Genomic DNA, 19,071 nt, shown 5'->3' on the forward strand with positions numbered 1-19,071 from the left:
ATTATTTTCTATTATCTCGACATCTGCCACCCCACTATGCCTGATTTGTATTAGAGTAATATTATTATATATCAGCATCTTAAGAGCTTTTTAGAGTGGTTACACTTTCATTTTTATTTTAAATAGCTGACCCGGCAGACTTTGTAGTGCCTCAATCGATAAATAAAAGACCTAAATTTTATTTTAAACCTTCTTTGGACTTCGAAAAATAATTCAAGACCAAAATTAGCCAAACCGGTCGAGCCGTTCTGGAGTTTTAGCGAGACTAACGAAAAGCAATTCATTTTTATATATATAGATTAAAGCTCAATATTTTATTTTACAGATTAAATTAGATTAGAAGTCTCAAATGATACTTCAAATATGTGTTATTAAACTAAACATGACTTTAATGAAATTTTATTTAATATCAAAGGTTTTACCGTTACTGCGACTCCGATAAGTACTGAAAATAAACACAGCATCGCCAATAGCCCAATGTCCTCACCCGGACTGCTATATATATGTGGGTAGTCTTAAGTTTCGAACAAGTCGGCTATAACTTACTTTGGAGGTAAGAAGAGTCCTTACCTAACCTTTATTTAGTACTTAGAAAATTGTTTTAACCAAAATCTAAAACGACACTCTACAAGTTTCTCGTCTTTTTTTTCTTCCTATCTATGCTGATAGCCTTGAGAGGCTATATTAGCTTTTCCTTGACGTGCAGGTGAGCTCACGAGGCTCAATCCGGGTGTGTTGCTAACGCTGGCCCTAGCAAGAATAGTGCTTCGCAGAATCTACCACCGGATCGGAAACGTGACCCACTGAGAAGATCCGGCGAGAAACTCAGTGGGCTGTGTCTAAGGGTTAATTCACTCGTCGAGCTCTTCGTCACAAGCGACGGGTTCGACGAGGACAGTGACCGGGTTTCTCGTCTAGAAAAGGTATTTTGTTTCTAATAGCATACGTGGTAAGATTTCTTTCTTTGACGTGAAGTTTTTTAATATATTAACTTGCAGCCCACCGGGTTTGAAGTATCCGCAATGAAGCCGAAGTCTGTAAATTAAAGAAATAAAAAAAATGTAAAATGTCTGATGAATATATTGTGTTACGACTATCCCGCCATCCAAACTGGAACGTTTGTTTGAATCGAGGCAGAACTAATCAGTTAGTAACAACAGAAAACACGGTGGATATTCATTTCTGAAATGAAATGTTAATAAATTCTTCTATTTTCTGTATAAAACTGTTTACAGCTACTTAATTTGAAACCTCATTGTAACTGCGACATTTGCAATTTGCATAATTGAACCGCTTTCTCCTCACTTGTTTTTCAAGTTGAATATGGACACACAGGCGTTTCACTCGGATTGACTTGATCTGGAATTTTGAAAGCGTTTAAAAGTAGACGATAAAAAAGACACTTTTTTTTTATTGCTTAGATGGATGATGTCATATGTTTATTAAGAATTAGCACCTGCCTGCGGGATTTGAATATCTATATAACCGCATTGCTATTTACAAGTGCACCGAAGGTCTTATACTTTACACTAAGGCGATTTTAAATTAGAAAATTACAATAATACTAAGTAAATCTTTCGTCGTATGCATTATAATCTTTGAGGGTTTTTTTTTTATTGCTTAGATGGGTGGACGAGCGCACAGCCCACCTGATGTTAAGTGGTTACTGGAGCCCATAGACATCTACAACGTAAATGCGCCACCCAGCTTGAGATATAAGTTCTAAGGTCTTAGTATAGTTACAACGGCTGCCCCACCCTTCAAACCGAAACGCATTACTGCTTCACGGCAGAAATAGGCAGGGTGGTGGTACCTGCCCGTCCGGACTCACAAGAGGTCCTACCACCAGTAATTACGCAAATTATAATTTTGCGGGTTTGATTTTTATTACACGATGTTATTCCTTCACCGTGGAAGTCAATCGTGAACATTTTGTTAAGTACGAATTTAATTAGAAAAATTGGTACCCACCCGTCTGCGAGATTCGAACATCGGTACATCGCTAGATACGAATGCACCGGACGTGTTATCCTTTAGGCCACGACGACTTTTAATAACATACAAGTACTAGCATAATTCACATGTATCAATCTATAAATTGTGCAGAAGAGGACGTATATGGGCCGAAAAAAAAATTACTCGTGGCGTGTCTTCAATGTGTTTTTGCATATTACCGATACGTATTATTTTTAGAGAATTGACAAGGAATTTGGCGTCCTATTTATTATTAAATGACATTACCTTTGAGGCCCGTAATAGAAGTCTAAAATGTGTTCTGTACAGCTTTCCCATCCTTCTGTCGCATCTTCAAGATAACTCCGAACCAACTACAAGGTAGTGTATCAAAAATATCGCATACCATATTTTTTCTTTATTCGCATCATCGTCAACCATTTCGACCACAAGCACCGGTCACCGTCCTCGTCAAACCCGTCACTTGCCATGAAGGGTTCGACGAGCGAATTAACCCACAGACACAGCCCACTGAGTTTCTCGCCCTATCTTCTCTATGGGTCGCGTTTCCGATCCGGTGGTAAATTCTGCGAAGCACTGCTCTTGCTAGGGCCAGTGTTAGCATCACTCCGGTTTGAGCCTCGTGAGCTCACCTACTAGTTAAGGTTACGCTGAAATAGCTTCTCGAGGCTATCAGCTTAGTTAAAAAAAAAAAAAAAAAGTAAAAACCATTTCGCTTCTAAAATTGACACACAGATTTTCGTTCTTTATATTATAACTGGTAATGGTATTCAGGAAGCGCAGATTGCATTAGCAAATTTCTTGAATCTTTTGTACGACCTCTCATAAATATTTAATGAATGGCTCGCTGTGGAATTAATTAATACAGTGTCGAGGTGAAGAATATTTTGAATAACCACAGCTTGTTGTGTTATAAAATTAACGGAACGTAAATTTTCTATATTTAACGTAAATGTACTGTCTCGGGTGTTTGTCTGTGCGCCTGTACAGCAAAATCCCACAAGATGTTCAGAACCTACATATACATAGGTTTAAGAAAACTATTAGAGAACATCTGTGCAATAAAGCTTACTACAAAGTCAATGTTTATCTAGAAGATTGCACAGAGTGGGAATGAGTTGCTCGCTCCGGGCATTTCAATATTGTAATAATTGTTACGTTATAATACTCATGTAAAAATGAATATTTAAAAAAAATTTAATATTAAAAAAATAATCTAATATTTAAAAAAAAAAGACATGCCCGCTGAGTTTCTTGCCAATTCTTCTCAGGACGGAGGCTAGTTCTTGTGAATTGGCGGTAGTTCTTTTGACGTTCAACAAGTATGTACTTTCATTTATGTTGAATAAATTTTTTTTTATTTGATTTGATTTGGTTTGATCGGTCGCTCACCATGTTTTTGTATCGAGTTTCGTTGACATTTATAAACCGTTCTAAGAACAAAGGCGAGGGAAATCATTATTGCGAAAGGATTTGCACGTGTCGGTGATTTGAAATTTGTAACCCTTAGGAGTTCTTCGTAAAGGCAGACCTTCGTTATCTGAAAATTAAAATGGCTTTACAATGGCTATACGTAATACGCCAAGCTGATTCACGTTGTTGATACATGTATATGCTTTTGGGATGAACAATAAAGATATATACTATCGAGCGGACACATTTTGTTTGATAGAACGACTCTCCGAATGTTGTCGTTCAGTACTTCTATTTATGGAATTTTCTTTTGTAAATTTCGTTGGCGCGAGTTAGATTTTTGTGAATTATGTGAGATCTTTTTTAAGGAAAACTCGAGGACCGACGCGGCGACGGTGCAAAATGCAATCAAGGCTTAATAACGGAATGTCATTTGCTTCAGTTCCTATAGATCGATTTGGTTAAACTAGTGGCCCCGCAGTAGTCGAAATTCGACTTTAATTAATTAAAATTATAAGTTTAAACATTATTATGGTTCTATTGTCAAACACATTATAATTCGATAATATAATCACAGTATTCGTCAAAACTGCACTATAGATCAATAATATTAAAGACAAACAATATTAATCTATTTTCAATTCGACCACAGACTTTAAACAAAAACAAAAGTTTCCCAATTGACAATAAACAAAGAGTATATTTTTATGTATGCGTTGTGTCAAATACATGGTAGTGTGTGTAATATTTTCTTTATTGATTTAAAGTATCCTTTATGCATTATTTAAAAAATAATAATTAGAATTGTGCACTCCTTCTCTATATTCTCTATAAGTGTGAGAAAGGAGACGGAAAATCGTGGGCCAAAAATGTAATAACTTGGAATGTAGTCTAAAAAATTTGGCATATTTTTTTATATAAGAATATAAAAAATCACCTCAATCCTCTTTCTAGGACCGGAGAAAAATGAGAAAGATAGTTTTTGTCGGTTTAGCGGTGTGATCGATTTAATTAATCGATTACGGATTATAAAAAGAAAAACATTGCACTAGATAATTAATGCAAAGTTAATTAAATGAGCGATTTATACGTGTTGTATACAAGTGCGGTATGCGCCGGATTTAATTGCGATTATATATATAAATTAAGAAAAAGTCTATTATTACTTAGCAAAGTAATATGATTATCGATTTCAAATCGATTAAAATCGATTGTATTTTTGATGACAGCTTTGACAGTAAGCTGACATGACGTTTGTTCATAGATTATACAATTATTTTTTGGCGCTTGTTGGTTTTTTCTGCTCTACTCGTTTTGTATCTTCGACGCATTTTGAGTGTGTATCTATCGGGCTGTTTTATATTTTCAACGATCACTGCTTTATTATTACGGATTCCAACTCTGCCAGCCTTGTACGACAATTGCTTCTACACTGGACACCGAAGATCGCTCACACGTTTGACTTGAAATTGTTGCATTGGATACTATTGAAATTATGGATCGCTGTGTGAATTGTGGGATAGCAATTCCATATTCCATACCTGATATATATCATTGATATTCATTCATAATATGACATTTAAAAGATTATCCAATGGATATAATAAACATTTACTTATGCTTAAATAAGTTATTATTCAGCTCTTTTAAAGAGATTGTAACATAACCTAACTTTTACTAAATCTTTATTAACTCGGCTCTCAGATTGAGAAAACTTTTATAATTTTCAGCAAGGTACTGATAAATCTGAATCTATTAATTCATATTAGTTTCATCACGTTACATTCGGGCCCAAAAATGTATGTAATCGTTTCAGTCTCCTTTCATACTCTCCTCCGTCCGCGCAACTTTCGTAAAAAGGGGTACACCGTTTTTGCTTCACGTATTAATATATAGATACAAAATGTTCGTTGTCCTAGTTAAACTGTATTAATTACTCGTTTTACACGTGCTATTCGATTTAACGTAGCTTTTCAAAATGCCATAGAACTGTGTACAAACGTTTACAGAAACGTGTTTTTGAATAAATTAATTTAAGCTTTATTAATTTCGGACGAGAACGTTGTACTTCCGTTTGTTTAGGCCTTAAAATGCCAATGACTCGAAATTTTCTGTTAAACTTCAATGTTTATTTTAATGAGGTCGGATTATTTATTAAATGGCACGCTTTGGCTTCCTTCGGCTCGAGATATTTAAATTCAAAATTTGTTTGACAGTATGACCAGTTTGGAATATATAATCGTCCAAGCCAAGGCTTAGATCTTCAATAATAATTATAATATAATAATTTAACAGCCGTCTGGTGTAGTGGTAAGTGACATGGTCACTACACAAGAGGGTCGCGGGTTCGAATCCCGCCAAGGGAAGATATTTGTATGATAAATATAAATGTCTTTTCCAGGGTTATGGATGTATATTAAATATGTGTATGTGTATAATAAAAATCTTACATTTATTTCCGTTATCTGGTACCTGTAACACAAGTTCTTTACGAACTTATCACGGGACCAGTTAACGTGGCGTGACTGTACTGGGAACAAATCACGCACGGTCATCCGGCTCTAATTTAGGATTCCCTGTGTTATGGGTACCAGAGACAACTGAAAAACATACTTATATGGTATAATGAAAATGACAATAAATTTCCAAACTTAGTTTATGTTCAGCAGTGACGTGTTAATGAACACGACGTATCGGATATATATGTTTGAGGGAGTTCGTATGGAGTCCATTCTTTATTTCGCGGGAAAATCGTGTTTTTTGATCACTCGTAATCAACATCACAGTTGAAGCAATAGGAGTTTTATTGTTGCAGCGGCTTACACAGTTCTAAGATATACACAATCTTTTTTGATCGTCTTATGTATTTTTGGCGGTAAAAAGGTCCCGTGTCACAGACTATCTTCTTTTTTTCCACCTCTCGTGCGTTCCGGCTTACGCATCATAAGAAAGTGCGTTCTTAAACGGCACAAGTTTTTTTGTACGCTGATTATTAATTTACAACGAACTGGTAATTGCTGCCAGTCTCGTTTATATTTGCCCCCAAGCAGGTATGCGGTTTTGTTTGGAGTGTGGAACTCGTTCGACTTCGATTTCATGTCTTAACGCGGCACCATTTATGATGCTATATTTAAAAGCTTCTTTGCCTTTTCTAATTTGCATATTTGGTAGGGTATAATCAACATCCAGACAAAGAGCAAACAAACCGGTTCATCACACGAATGTTTTCTCGATGTGGGAATCAAACTCAGGACCCTACAACAGTCAGGGCCGTTAACCACTGCACCACCTAGTCAGTCTTTAGATTAAGTTGACGATCCCCCCAATAGCTTTAATAATTTGCATGAAGTTACCGTTGCTGTATTGTGATACGATGGGTTTACATTTTTTGGTTTGTTGGGACATTTACAAATGTCTAATACATATGAAAAGAAAAAGAAAAAAATGATAGACTTTTAATGTGTTCTTACTTTTTTTTTATCAAGGACGTTTTTGAGCTCATACGGGTAGCAGCGGGTAGCGGTATAAAGCAGATGTTGGTATAAAGCAGATGTTGTAGTATTCGTGTCTCAAGATGTTTGCGGCCATTTGTATTGTTGTTATCTATGGTCTCCGAAAATTCCTTAACACCAAACGGATCGCGAGTTCAAGCAACCGTCAAAAAATGTTCCCTTTTTCTTCAAGTAAGCCGTTTTTGTATGTCTTTTTCTGTACTCCTGACAACGTTTATGAATTTCATGATGATCGGTTCAGTATTTAAGACGTGAAAGCGTAGCAAACTAAATAAAACACTTTCGCATCTGTAATATTCATATTTAGTCTTCTCCCTGACGCTCCACCCTTTTCCCGGCCCCCACCAGCTTGTTCGATCGCCATTTCCAGCAGACTAACCCGATCAAGCCGCTGTGGGCTACGGATTATATAGTTTATTTATACAGTTTTAATTTTTTCTTTACACAATTGTTGCATGAGTACTGCACAATTAAATGTTAAAAAAAATATTGTACAAAAAGTTAGTGTTAAAATGCTCGACCGTCGGGAATAATGTAGTGATCTTCATTAATGTTTTTTTTTTTATGATTGAAAGTTTACTGGTGGCCCGAAGGCCTTTCCAGTTTCACCAGGACAGGTGGGCGAGCAAAGACTCAGCCAAGAGGGGTGGGATTTGCTAACAACTGCCCGAGCGCCTCCGAAGGAGACCTAACAACTCAAGAGCAATTGTTTCGCGAATGAATCTACTACCGGATCGGAATCGCGACCCGCTGAGAAGATCCGGCGAGAAACTCAGCGGGCTGATGCATGGGTTAGGTTGCACGTCGAGATCGACGAGTACGGTTACCGGGGTCCCTAAGCCTGCCCCTAGTATTAGAGCTGAAGGCATCTAATGCAAAGGTTATTGGATCTGATGGATCCGTAAGGACGTGTCTAGGGCGTCGACGGTGACTGGCTCCTGCATGATCAGGATTCGGGGAGTAGTCAGCGGCGGCAACGATAAGGCGATTATCATGACGCATAGCCTTATCGAAGTATCGTTCCGACGCTGACTTCATGTATTTCCGAATTGATTCGAGGCCCAGGTCGTCGTGTAGGTCAACGTTCCTCACGAACCACGGAGCCCCGACAGCTAACCTGCAAAAGCGGGATTGTAGGGATTGGAGGGTGTCTATGTGTGTGCGGGCCGCGTGAGCGAACACCACACTCGCGTAAGTCATGACGGGCCTTATGCAAGTTTTGTAAAGTGTCACCTTGTTCCGAAGGGACATTTTACTCCGCTTACAGATCATGGGGTAGAGTCTACCGAGAATAAGCGCGGCACGGTCACGGACTGATTTTATATGCGGGCGGAATGTCATCGATGCATCCAGGGTAACGCCCAGGTACTTGACCTTCCTGGCCCAGGGTATGGGTTGTCTAAAGAGAGTAATCGGGGGTGTGAGATTCCTCCTCCTAATCCGGGAGGAAATCCGTGTGGAGCTTCCCCTCTGAAATAGCACCGCAGTACTTTTCGCTGGGTTGATGTCTATGCGCCATTTTCGGAACCACTGTCCTAGGGCTAGGGCTGCGCTCTGAAGCTTCTTCGCGATTAGGGACTTATTTCTACTAGAATAGTAAACAGTCGTGTCGTCGGCGAATAAAGCTAAATGGGTCGGCGGCGACCGGGGAATATCGTTGACGAATAAGCTAAATAGGAGGGGTGAGAGGACAGAGCCTTGCGGGACTCCAGCTGTGAGAGGTCGTGGGGAGGAGCGGGTTCCCTCGACTCGATATCGAAAAGAGCGGTTCGACAAGAAGTCCCGTATGATGAGCACGAGACTATCCGGCACGCCCATGTTGAATAGTTTGAAAATCAAACCATTGTGCCAGACTTTGTCGAACGCTTTTGCGACGTCGAAGAAGAGAGCTCCCGTGTATAACGGTTTTGGTCGATTAAGCCCCACAAGAATGTGCTCCGTGAGGCGGTGCACCTGTTGAACGCATGAGTGATTTGTACGAAATCCGAATTGTTCATCGATGAGAATGCCCTTGGATGAGACGAAATCTCTGAGGCGCTTGTAGAGCAGACGCTCATACAGTTTGCCTAGAGACATGAGGAGGCTAATCGGGCGGTAGCTCGTCGGATGATTTTTTGGTTTACCGGGTTTATGTATGCCGATAACGTCCGCTTCTTTCCACACCGCGGGAAAGATACAGTTCGCCATAGCGGCATTGAAAATAGATGCCAACATCACGATGAGTTGGACGGGTAGAAGTTTAATAACGCGGTTAGATATACCGTCGGAACCGGGAGCCTTGCGAGGACGTAGGTCTTTGATCAAGTCTTTAACTTCCATCGGGGTGACGGGTGGTAACGCATCCGAGGGTGGCAAGGAGGCTCTGCGTTCTACCTCACTGTCTACTAATTCTACATGAACAGGGTCCACGGATTGAGTACTGGGCGTGCACTGGGTTTGCAATGTATCGGCCAGTAGCTCTGCTTTTTCGTCATCATCGAACGCCGCGAGTCGGCCTGAGGGGCCTACGAGGGGGGGCATAGTTACTACCGTATCCGATTTGAGAGTACGAGCTAGGCGGTAGTAAGACCTTTGGGAGGGCGCGAGTCCTTCTAAGAAATCAGACCATCTGGCATCTCGGACTTCGGCGATGCGAGACTTTACGTCGCGTTGTAGGGCACGCATTCGAATACGATTTTCCGCGGTAGGATACCTGTCGTAGGCGCGTATCGAGGCGTTCTTAGCTCTTAGGAGCTCCCTAATATCGTCGGACAATTTGAAGCGGTGAAGGAAGTCCTCCGCTACAACTTGTTTCGATGACCTATCTAATGTCGAGGTGATGTGTGATGTTAAGATGTCTATGGCTTCAGCGGTATCCTGAGGAGACGGGGTAGAGTCCGGGTTAAACGGGAGCGATGGTGGATCAGATTCAGCCAGGCTGATGCCCAGCGTGTGCCAATCCACCACAGTCCTCGTGACGGGAACGGAATCGGGAGCGCGACCGAGCTTCATAACGACGGGACGGTGGTCTGAATCTAACTCTGAAACTACTTCAATCGAGTGTAAGCGCAGAGTTACGTTTTTTAATAACGCTATGTCGAGTATATCCGGGCGATGCGCGATATTTAGCGGGTAGTGAGTCGGGGTTAGCGGAGCGACGATATCGAAGGCGAGATCATCGACTAACGCGTCAAGCCGCCTGCCATTCGGGGTTCATTAATGTACCTTGAATGGAGTGTTAATTTACGCTGACCGGTTATGTTCTAGTTGATTGGATGCGTCACGTACCACGAATGAGGCCTAATGAACGAGTAACGTAATTAATAATTATGATAATATCAGCGAGGATAATGAGTAACGTAAATGAAAGTTCCGATATATTTCAATTCTCTCCGAAAGTCAACGTAGTTTTTTAGTATTGACATAGATTGAATGATACCTGATGATGAGCAATCTGAGCAATGCTTTTGAGAGGCTATGTCAGCGTAACCTTAACTATGGTGAGCTCGCGGGGCCTTAACCTGACGACGTTGCTAACACGAACCCTAGCAAGAGCCGTGCTTCGCAGAATCTACCACCAGATCGGAAACGCGACCCACTGAAAAGATCCGGCGAGAAACTCAGTGGGCTGTGTCTGTGGGTTAATTTACGAACGATGACCGGTGCTTGAGGTACTTAAATGCACCGAGCAATGCTAAGAGGTACAGTCTAGATGAGCCTAATTACAATACAGGGACGTCGAGCCACATATTGAAAATCCCGACAATCGTCGTGGCCTAAAGGATAAGACGTCCGGTGCATTCGTATCTAGCGATGCAACGGTGTTCAAATCCCGCAGGCGGGTAAAATTTTTCTCATGAAATACGTACTTAGCAAATGTTCACGATTGACTTCCATGGTGAAGGTAACATCGTGTAATAAAAATGAAACCCGCAAAACTATAATCTGTGTAATTACTGGTGGTAGAACCTCTTGTGAGTCCGCACGGGTAGGTACCACCACCCTGCCTACTTCTGCCGTGACGCAGTAATGCGTTTCCGTTTGAAGGGTGGGGCAGCCGTTGTAACTATGCTAAGATCTTAGAACTTATATCTTAAGGTAGGTGGCACACTTACGTTGTAGATGTCTATGGGCTCCAGTAACCACTTAACACCAGGTGGGCTGTGAGCTCGTCCACCCATTTATACAATAAAAAAAAAGCATGGCTCGCTTGAAATCTCTGTCTTTTGTGTCTCTAGATTGCCCACGAGAGACTTCACTGCTCATTGTGTCTCGTACCGTATGTTCCGTAGGCAGTGCTTTGAGTGTGTGAGGTTTTAAGCCGTTATTTTTGATACGTACCGCTTGGATCAATATGAATTCCCGTCTATAGTATTCCCCGAGGGAAATCACATTTTCTTCTTCAAACACGGCTCCGAAAATACTCGCAATTGGTAGTACTTTGACTGTGGTTTTAGCAATACTGATGTTCGTAAAACCACGGTAGCCATTTACCATCAGATAAGCCTGTTTATGAAGGACACAACAAAATGTTTAAATGAATTCTTCTCTCTAAAAAGGCGTCATATTTCTTGCATTACTTTAAGCTATTCAAATCCTTCGTATTTACTATTCATTCGTAAGATTGAAGTTATTTTGTGTCTGTTTATGAAGGTCATAACAAAATGGTTAAATGAATTCTTCTCTCTGAAAAGGCGTCATATTTCTTGCATTACTTTAAACTATTCAAATCCCTCGTGTTTACTATTCATTCGTAAGATTGAAGTTATTTTGTGCCTGTTTATGAAGGTCACAACAAAATGTTTAAATGAATTCTTCTCTCTAAAAAGGCGTCATATTTCTTGCATTACTTTAAGCTATTGAAATCCTTCGTATTTACTATTCATTCGTGAGATTGAAGTTATTTTGTGCCTGTTTATGAAGGTCACAACAAAATGTTTAAATGAATTCTTCTCTCTAAAAAGGCGTCATATTTCTTGCATTACTTTAAGCTATTCAAATCCTTCGTATTTACTATTCATTCGTACGATTGAAGTTATTTTGTGTAACCAGTGAAGAGTAAACAAGGGGTTAAAATTAAAAATTATATGGGCTATAAATTTTACAGTATGCACATATTCTTACAAACACGCTGAGTTCAACGTAAATTTCTAATGACCTATAACGGGCGCATAAACTATATTTACGAACCTTGTTGGGATAATAGCTAAATAAAAGTTCATTTTGATCATAAAAGTTATAAGAATAAACCGGTTCCGAAAGAAATTTATAAGTTAGCAAAGAAATTTAACCTCTAATCTTGAAACGCTAAAGGTCTGTTTTGAAATGAAAAATTTGAACGAATGATGTGATTTCTATATCGGATACGCTAAATTGAGTTTTATGAGTTCCATCGTTAAATGATCAAGGTCAAGTTTCAGGATTATGACTTTATTATTTATTTTAATGATTTTTTATGTTTATTTTAGAGTTTTCATGTCACGTACACTCCAGCTCCGAAAATGAACAATGATTCCAGTAGGTCATGTCGATTTTGAAAGGAGATTCGAAAATAGACCTAATTGACTTGCGCCGAGGCTTGATTATGCCTTTCAAATTGCGGATGTCCATGTATGATGAATTTTGAAATATATACCTGTACCTTTAGTACCTTATTGAATATCTAGTAACGCAACATACATTTTTATTTGAAACTACCTGACCCGGCAGAGTTCGTAGTGCCTCTGAGACACATCAAAGGAAAAATAAAATTCTTATTTTTATTTAATTCCGAGCATTTTCATATTTATCTACCTTTTAAACCTTCTCTGGACTTCCACAAATAATTCAAGACCAAAATTAGTCAAATCGGTTCAGCCGTTCTCGAGTTTTAGCGAGACTAACGAACAACAATTCATTTTTTAAGTATAGATTATCGTATTAAATTAAACAGTATCAGAAGTATAGTAGATATTAAATATTATATACAATAATTGATGTTTTGTGAGAACTAAAATATTTCAGACGAGATATCTTTTAAATAGGAAAGTGAAATAGATTTGATTACTTCGGCGAAGGCTGTGCTACGAAAATAACCTAATTACGGAACATTTTCATGGGATGTCACTAAATGCATGTAGAATGTATGTGAATCATTAGATTTCCACCACAGGAAACACTTAAAATTACGAATAATTTATGTATAATAATTATAAAAGGTTTTAGTTCCCGAGAGTCTTGTAACAAGGACATTATCCGCCACGAGAATGTCCTTGTTCCCCTTTATGAACACTTAACTCGTTGTTCGCACTGACTTTCTTTTAACGAGCGCTTTTATATAAAGTCTTCTCAATAATCCGCGCTCTGAAGTACTTTATTAGCCAGGGAGCGGTTGTCAAAAAGTTTATTAAAGATATAACCTTACTGATGGCAGTATTATTAATACTTGATGAAACCAGATCACTCATAAAAAACAACAATTTAACTGTTTTTTAATTTATAAATAAACTACCACTAATTGAATAAGAACTGTCTGATGAACCCATCTTTGTTTAATACTTCACTATTAATTTTTTCACTTTTACACTAAACACAATATTTCAAATTACCCGAGCACAACAATGGCGGAGAATTTTAGGTGCGTGAGAGCAGACGTAGACACTAACGCACATGCGCACTTGTCAGTACCCAGGGAGAAAAAGTTAGACTTTCTTCCCTGTACAGCGGGACGAAAACTGAACTTTCGGCGTCGGTAGGAGTTTTTTTTTTTATTGAGATTTCTTAATCGATTTACTTAGTGTCAAACGGATGCTGGACACATGAACTAGGTGTATTGCAATGGTGATGAAAACATGAACCGGGTGGTAGTGTTAAAGATCCCCAATACGATAAACACTATAATTTAATTTCTCTAGGGTATACTGTTCAATTATATAAACTCTCTTTTCTCTTTTCAGTAGTCAGCCAAAATCGTTGCGATTCTTTAGCTACAATGCGAACGAAGATAGCAATCACGACGCATCTCAACTCACGTTCTATAACTGCTATATGTATTTATTAAATAAAATATCGGTTCATTATTTAAATAGTGAGAGCAATCCTCTATTTTAGAAATATGTTTTTCACCTCTTCTAAAGAATATTTCTTTCTACGCAGCAGCTGATGAGCATGGCTCGCGGGTTGAATGTGTAACAAGTTCTCTATGTATGTAATTTTTTTGGGCGATCAAATTGAATTTCTGTAAGTACATATGGTTAAGTTTCATATCGTTTTTTTAGTATTATAAATAGCATCATGCTTCACTAAAGTGGACTTAGAGAGAGACAGAGAGAAATATATATTTGTATACCAAAATGTAACTAATATTGGAAGTAAGTCAGCCGGTAGGTACAATTTGTACAATAGCCTTGCTTAATTAGGGCTTCGTATGAAACGGAAATATAACTCTCTCCGATGATGCCAAATTGTTTTGGTAAGATGGGCAGATGATTTCAACATCCCACTTGGCAATAAATGGTCACTAAAGCTCGTAAATAGCATAATGTGAAATCTACCGAGCTTTTGACATGCGGTCGAAGACTCAATTATGTTGTAATAGCAACTTTCCCTGTACTTAAAACTTCCAAGTTTAACTTAGTTGTAGCTACACGTGCGTCATTAATTTCTACGAGTAACTCACCATCATACGGGCCGTATACTCATCCACCGTCATCATTATCCTGCCCTTCTCCCAGTTACCTGGGGTCGGCGCAACATGTTTTCTCCTTCCATACTCTTCTATCATGTACCATTTCTTCGCTCACTCCTCTCTTACCCATATCGTCTTTCACGCAATCCATCCGTTTCTTCTTAGGTCTTCCTCTATATCCTTCCACATTCATAGTTAACATTTTCTTACCAACCTCATTTTTATTTCGTCTCATCACATGTCCATACCATCCCAAACGCGCACTTCTCAGCTTCTCTGTCACAGGTGCCACTTTCAAACTTACTCTAACATTCCGTATTCTATCCATTCTCGTTACTCCACACATCCATCGCAACATTCGCATCTCTGCTGCATGCAATCGCCTTTCATCATACTCATCCACCGTATAAGAAATAAAAAATAGCATTGTTATTTTTTTAATTAAGTTACGTTTTTTTTTTAAAGTAAAAAGTTACTTATCGTCCTCTATTCAACTTAACGTTGTCCATAACTTACACAATATACGAAAACACATAAACCACACGATACACGAAATGAGAGGAATACATTTGTTTGATCTTATCTCTACAACGTTTTTACCCTTTTCATGTCTCGGGTTTTATGTCATCTATTTTCGTGGCGGAATGTTCTCTCGTGATATCTTTCACAGAAATACAATTTGTGTTGCACTGGTTTTTAATTGGGCAATGGTAACGGAAAGAATTTTGGCTGACAATATTCGAAGGTTTAATTTTGATTAAAAACGTAAAGAAACAAAAGCTCTTAACGAAACTGTCGTTAAGAGCTTGTGGTGTTGTAAGTCGACACAGGTAGGTACCATCGTACGCCTGTCATTGCCGCGAAGTAACCATACGTTCCAGTACGAAAGGTGAGACAGCAGTTTTTGAAATAACATTCATATGTCATAACTCAAGATGGATGCCATCCTTCACGATTTAAAGTTTATTAGCTCCTATAACCACTTAACACCAGGTGGGCCGCAAATACTTCAACCCACCAACTGAATCTACAATAAAAAAAGAATTTATCACTGGTGGTAGGACCTCTTGTGAGTCCGCACGGGTAGGTACCACCACCCTGCCAATTTCTGACGTGAAGCAGTAATGCGTTTCGGCTTGAAGGGTGGGGCAGCCGTTGTAACTATACTGAGACCTTAGAACTTATAAGGTGGGTGGTGCATTTACGTTGTACATGTCTATGTGCTCCAGTAATCAATTAACACCAGGTGGGCTGTGAGCTCGTCCACACGTCTAAGCAATAACAATAAATTAAAAAAAGAATTGATGTACTATTTAAAATTGCCTTTAAATTTGCATTCTTGGTCACAGTAAAATAATGCATTCTTACCCTATACAATCACAGGCATAAATTAAAGTTTAACGTCTTAACTATTCCAATCAATGAGCAAGTTTGTGTTTGTTAAGCGGTACCTGCTTTATCAAGGTCACTTTGAAACTTCAGAGGTTTTCAGGCGGCTGATAAACTTGCTGGAATATTCGATAGGACGGACGAAACGCTTAAATTTTCAAAGCAGACTTGCAATATACTACTCTATTCATATGCTGGTAATGTTCAGGATATCCCTAGAGTACAATAACCGAATCAAGGATGAGTAATATATTTATACAATCTAAATGTTACACAGTTACAAGTTGTGATTGTTAATGGTTTTCATGTGGGCGATAAAAGAAAAAGCAGTTTTATTTTGTAATTAAATAATGCTTATAACACTTAAAAGGGGAATTAAATAAATAATGGTTTAAAAAACTAACAAAATACCCTTTTATAGAAAATCCACCTAAAAATAGAAAATAAATTTTAATAAATTTGAATTAAAAATAGTGTAAGAAAAAAATATTTTATAAAAAAAAGCGTAGGGTGCTTTTCAGGATATTACAAAAATAACCCTTCCACTCATATCTGTTCATAAAATATTTATAACTACTGATACTATGCACCCCATGCTTTTTTACAATAAAATATTTATTTCTTACACTATTTTTAATTCAAATTTATTAAAATTTATTTTCTATTTTTAGTTGGATTTTCTATAAATGCCTATTTTGTTAGTTTTTTAAACTATTTTTCATTTTTTAGTTGAATTTCAATTTTTTCAATTTTTTTTTAAATATTGAATTGTCATCGGTCCTCAATAAGTAATAAAAGTATACCATATTTCGAGTGAATCCGACGTTTTGAAGGAAGTCAAAATCATGTTCAAAGATTCCGTTACGTAACTAACATACATACGTCTGAAGCTAATAAATGCATATGAATAAGAAGGTAATTACATATCGACGCTTGAAAGGGAAACGTGACTAAGCGACAATAACTGCTTTATACATAAATGATAGGCAATAACCATAATATTTGATGCGCAAAAAATATATATTTCGAGGTCTATTAAAATCATTTCAATCCTACAGCTAGATTCGTTAAAATATATTTTTTTCAGGTATTTCAACTTTAAATTAGCCTACTGTAAAGTTCACGCATTGTCGCTTAGTCACGTTTGTCTTTCAAGCGTCGATATATAAAACATTTGACTGATTGCAGGCGTCATCAGTAAAATGTGTATGTTCGATTGTAAAATAAATACAATAAATACTAGATTAAGCCTTAGAAGTAGTTGATTCAAATCTGCGGATAATGTAGAAAATATTACGAACAATATATAATATTTTTGTTGGCAGATTTATGGAGATAAACGATGTATTGCACTTAATAGGCTTCGGTCGGTAATGCAAAGAACCTGTTTGAAAGCAGGGAAGTATCATCAGACTTCCGCTTTGATGGATGGTTTTTAGGATTACATTGAAAATACATTTGTATTTTTAGCATGATTGATAGAAAACTGAAATGGGATAATAAAATGAAGTTACAACGGTAGGTAAATAAAGCCTAAATTGCGTTAACAACAATTCAAAGAAATCTCTAGTATAAAATGCACGAGTTCCAAACAGCGTCTCAACAAAACAGTATGTGATATTATAACATTTTTTAGATTTTCAGAAATCGAAATTTAATCAATTGAATTTTCTAATACCTTAGCTGTGTGCACAAGCTGATGATGCACTGGATGCTAATATCAAAATCTGTTGACAAAACATCGTGAATGCCGCTACCCACTTTGAGAAATGGTTAAGTTTGTTTTCAACAATTCGTGTCAGTAAGCTTGGATGTGGCCCTGGCATTGATCATGCCCATTAACCGTGAGCACATACCTGGCGCCGCAGACATATCAGCATAAGACAGCAAAAATATACTTTTATATTTGATTATGATTATTTATTATATACTAGCTGACCTGGCAGACTTCGTAGTGCCTCAATCGATAAATAAAATACCTAAACTTTTGTATAAGATAAACTTAAAACAAACAAAAGGAATCCGCCCGACGGGAGACACATCAAAGGAAAAACAATTGTTATTTTTATTTAATTCCGAGCATTTTCATATTTATCTACCTTTTAAACCTTCTCTGGACTTCCACAAATAATTCAAGACCAAAATAAGCTAAATCGGTCCAGCCGTTCTCGAGTTTTAGCGAGACTAACGAAGAGCAATTCATTTTTATATACTTATATAGATATTTGGGAGACACTTGTCCAATCTAGAAAAGAATATTGAAGACTATTAAGAATTCAAGAAATTTTCATTATGATAATATTTAAACTGCACCTTGCATGAAGTTTCAGAGCTGGTCATCAATTTTAATAACAGAGTTTGAATCGCAATTTAGTTTTAAACTTGCTTCATGCTCTCTATTTTTAACTTAAATTCGACTTAAAGAATTTCTTTCATAAAACAAGAAACTTAAATCCCTAACGTTGGTCAAGTTTCTAGTTTAAAGTTGATTATTTTTTCTTTGTTAAGTTTCTTTGTCTCGTGCTAAGAAATTACTATTAAGATTCTTTACGTTTTCACTAGGTATATTGTAGTACCATCTGAAGAGAAAAGTTCATTGTACTTAATTCCAGGACATTTATTTATTATACTTAAATAAACTTTATAGATATAAAGTGAAACTAGTAAATTAATACATAAAAAATTTAGGTCAATATTATGCTTCTACAGAAAGAATAATCAAAAGATGAAAATAATGTGATTCTGTTCTAAAAATAAAATAAAACGGTCAGTTCAATATAGGAACGACTAGACGAGAAAGTTCGGAAGACACATTAATTTAATTTTATGTTATAACTTAATAATTTATTACTAGGGAAACTCGGTCATGCTCTTGCCTGGACGGAGTTTTTGGGGCCTGTGATATCCCTGGTCCTTGGTGTGTAGAGTCCGGCTTTTGTAAATCCTTGCTTCAAATCGGGACAGCTTCTGTCGTTTTGGATCATGGACAGAGTCGTCCTGCTGGGCATGGAAGAGCTCCCGGTTTCTGATCCAACAGGGTATGTTTTTCAGGCGAGTACCAATTTTTCTAATGAAATACGTACTTGACAAATGTTTACGATAGACTTCCACGGTGAAGGAATAACATCGTGTAATAAA

At 37.7% G+C, this 19,071-nt stretch overlaps 1 long non-coding RNA gene across 2 annotated transcripts; it reads right to left on the reverse strand.

Annotated features, from left to right (window-relative positions):
- Positions 1 to 1,064: 1,064 nt before the first annotated feature.
- LOC134200059 (uncharacterized) lies at positions 1,065 to 4,012 on the reverse strand. Of its 2 annotated transcripts, XR_009974796.1 has the most exons (5): positions 3,619 to 4,012; positions 3,367 to 3,514; positions 2,242 to 2,327; positions 1,252 to 1,359; positions 1,065 to 1,182 (listed from the first exon to the last, which is right to left on the reverse strand). It is a non-coding gene; the product is annotated as an uncharacterized LOC134200059 (long non-coding RNA). The 2 variants fall into 2 exon arrangements; XR_009974795.1 differs by having other exon boundaries at positions 3,367 to 4,012.
- Positions 4,013 to 19,071: the final 15,059 nt, after the last annotated feature.

This window comes from Bombyx mori, chromosome 14, assembly GCF_030269925.1.
Source record: "Bombyx mori chromosome 14, ASM3026992v2".
In the NCBI taxonomy this organism is placed as follows: Eukaryota; Metazoa; Arthropoda; class Insecta; order Lepidoptera; family Bombycidae; genus Bombyx; species Bombyx mori.